At 48.0% G+C, this 2,500-nt stretch overlaps 4 non-coding genes across 4 annotated transcripts; 2 read left to right on the top strand and 2 right to left on the bottom strand.

Moving 5' to 3' along the window:
* Window positions 1-386: 386 nt before the first annotated feature.
* Window positions 387-457, top strand: TRNAG-GCC (transfer RNA glycine (anticodon GCC)). Its single transcript has one exon. It is a non-coding gene; the product is annotated as a tRNA-Gly (tRNA).
* Window positions 458-763: 306 nt separating this feature from the next.
* On the bottom strand, window positions 764-836 carry TRNAK-CUU (transfer RNA lysine (anticodon CUU)). Its single transcript has one exon. It is a non-coding gene; the product is annotated as a tRNA-Lys (tRNA).
* Window positions 837-1,330: 494 nt separating this feature from the next.
* TRNAK-CUU (transfer RNA lysine (anticodon CUU)) lies at window positions 1,331-1,403 on the bottom strand. Its single transcript has one exon. It is a non-coding gene; the product is annotated as a tRNA-Lys (tRNA).
* Window positions 1,404-1,520: 117 nt separating this feature from the next.
* On the top strand, window positions 1,521-1,591 carry TRNAG-GCC (transfer RNA glycine (anticodon GCC)). The gene has a single exon. It is a non-coding gene; the product is annotated as a tRNA-Gly (tRNA).
* Window positions 1,592-2,500: the final 909 nt, after the last annotated feature.

Here is a 2,500-nt window from a genome sequence, read left to right as displayed (position 1 = left end):
GTCAGCTGTTTGTCAGGGAAGGAGTGTAATTATGGGTTGGTTTTCATGCCTCTTGGGCCTTCCATTGAAAGGTTGTTTACTTTTATTGCTCCATTCAAGGTCTCTTTTTTTTAGTTCATTTTTTTGTCTGATCAGGATGGGATGAGGACTTGTAAGCTGACAGTTGGGGGAAGAATGACCAAAATAAACCAACCTCCGCCCAACGTGGGGCTCGAACCCACGACCCTGAGAGTAAGAGTCTCATGCTCTACCGACTGAGCTAGCCTGGCTCGGTGTGTCTGCATTGTGGGGCTATACAGCAGGATAGAGACGGCATCGGTGGAAAACATCCCAGTCCGGCCCCTAAGTCCGGCAGGAGCCGCTAGCATCAACATAAACACCGTCAAGCATTGGTGGTTCAGTGGTAAAATTCTCGCCTGCCATGCGGGAGGCCCGGGTTCGATTCCCGGTCAATGCAATACTCTTGATTTTGTTGTTTTGCCTGTTCTTCGAAATGGGTATCCTTGGTTCCATTTCTCCTTGACTAACTCCTTCCAAGTAAAATAGCATCCCGGATGCAAACAACCATGTCAGCTGTTTGTCAGGGAAGGAGTGTAATTTTGGGTTGGTTTTCATGCCTCTTGGGCCTGCCATTGAAAGGTTGTTTACTTTTATTTCTTCATTCAAGGTCCCTTTGTTTAGTTCATTTTTTTTTCTGATCAGGATGGGAAGAGGACTTGTAAGCTGACAGTTGGGGGAAGAATGACCAAAATAAACCAACCTCCGCCCAACGTGGGGCTCGAACCCACGACCCTGAGATTAAGAGTCTCATGCTCTACCGACTGAGCTAGCCGGGCTCGGTGTGGCTGCATTGTGGGGCTATACAGCAGGATAGAGATGGCATCGGTGGAAAACATCCCAGTCCGGCCCCTAAGTCCGGCAGGAGCCGCTAGCGTCAAAACAGAACCCGTCAAGCATTGGTGGTTCAGTGGTAGAATTCTCGCCTGCCACGTGAGAGGCCCGGGTTTGATTGCTGGCCAAAGCAATACTCTTGATTTTGTTGTTTTGCCTGTTCTTCCAAATGGGTATCCTTGGTTCCATTTCTCCTTGACTAACTCCTTCCAAGTAAAATATCATCTTGGATGCAAACAGCCATGTCAGTTGTTTGTCAGGGAAGTACTGTATTTATGGGTTGGTTTTCACGCCTCTTTGGCCTTCCATTGAAAGGTTGTTTACTTTTATTTCTTCATTCAAAGTCTCTTTGTTTAGTTCATTTTTTTTTCTGATCAGGATGGGAAGAGGACTTGTAAGCTGACAGTTGGGGGAAGAATGACCAAAATAAACCAACCTCCACCCAACGTGGGGCTCGAACCCACGACCCTGAGATTAAGAGTCTCATGCTCTACCGACTGAGCTAGCCGGGCTCGGTGTGTCTGCATTGTGGGGCTATCCAGCAGGATAGAGATGGCATCGGTGGAAAACATCCCAGTCCGGCCCCTAAGTCCGACAGGAGCCGCTAGCGTCAAAACAGACCCCGTCAAGCATTGGTGGTTCAGTGGTAGAATTCTCGCCTGCCACGCGGGAGGACCGGGTTCGATTCCCGGCCAATGCAATACTCTTGATTTTGTTGTTTTGCCTGTTCTTCGAAATGGGTATCCTTGGTTCCATTTCTCCTTGACTAACTCCTTCCAAGCAAAATAGCATCCTGGATGCAAACAGCCATGTCAGCTGTTTGTCAGGGAAGGAGTGTAATTATGGGTTGGTTTTCATGCCTCTTGGGCCTTCCATTGAAAGGTTGTTTACTTTTATTGCTCGATTCAAGGTCTCTTTTTTTAGTTCATTTTTTTGTCTGATCAGGATGGGAAGAGGACTTGTAAGCTGACAGTTGGGGGAAGAATGACCAAAATAAACCAACCTCCGCCCAACATGGGGCTCGAACTTACAACCCTGAGATTAAGAGTCTCATGCTCTACCGACTGAGCTAGCCGGGCTCGGTGTGGGTGCATTGTGGGGCTATACAGCAGGATAGAGACGGCATCGGTGAAAAACATCCCAGTCCGGCCCCTAAGTCCGGCAGGAGCCGCTAGCGTCAAAACAGACCCCGTCAAGCATTGGTGGTTCAGTGGTAGAATTCTCGCCTGCCACGTGGGAGGCCTGGGTTCGATTGCCGGCCAATGCAATACTCTTGATTTTGTTGTTTTGCCTGTTCTTCGAAATGGGTATCCTTGGTTCCATTTCTCCATGACTAACTCCTTCCAAGTAAAATAGCATCCTGGATGCAAACAGCCATGTCAGCTGTTTGTCAGGGAAGGAGTGTAATTATGGGTTGGTTTTCATGCCTCTTGGGCCTTCCATTGAAAGGTTGTTTACTTTTATTGCTCCATTCAAGGTCTCTTTTTTTAGTTCATTTTTTGTCTGATCAGGATGGGAAGAGGACTTGTAAGCTGACAGTTGGGGGAAGAATGACGAAAATAAACCAACCTCCGCCCAACGTGGGGCTCGAACCCACAACCCTGAGATT

This window comes from Leptodactylus fuscus, chromosome 3, assembly GCF_031893055.1.
Source record: "Leptodactylus fuscus isolate aLepFus1 chromosome 3, aLepFus1.hap2, whole genome shotgun sequence".
NCBI classification, from domain to species: Eukaryota; Metazoa; Chordata; class Amphibia; order Anura; family Leptodactylidae; genus Leptodactylus; species Leptodactylus fuscus.
Note: the sequence above shows the minus strand (reverse complement) of the source record. Positions and strands in the feature narration are given on the sequence as shown.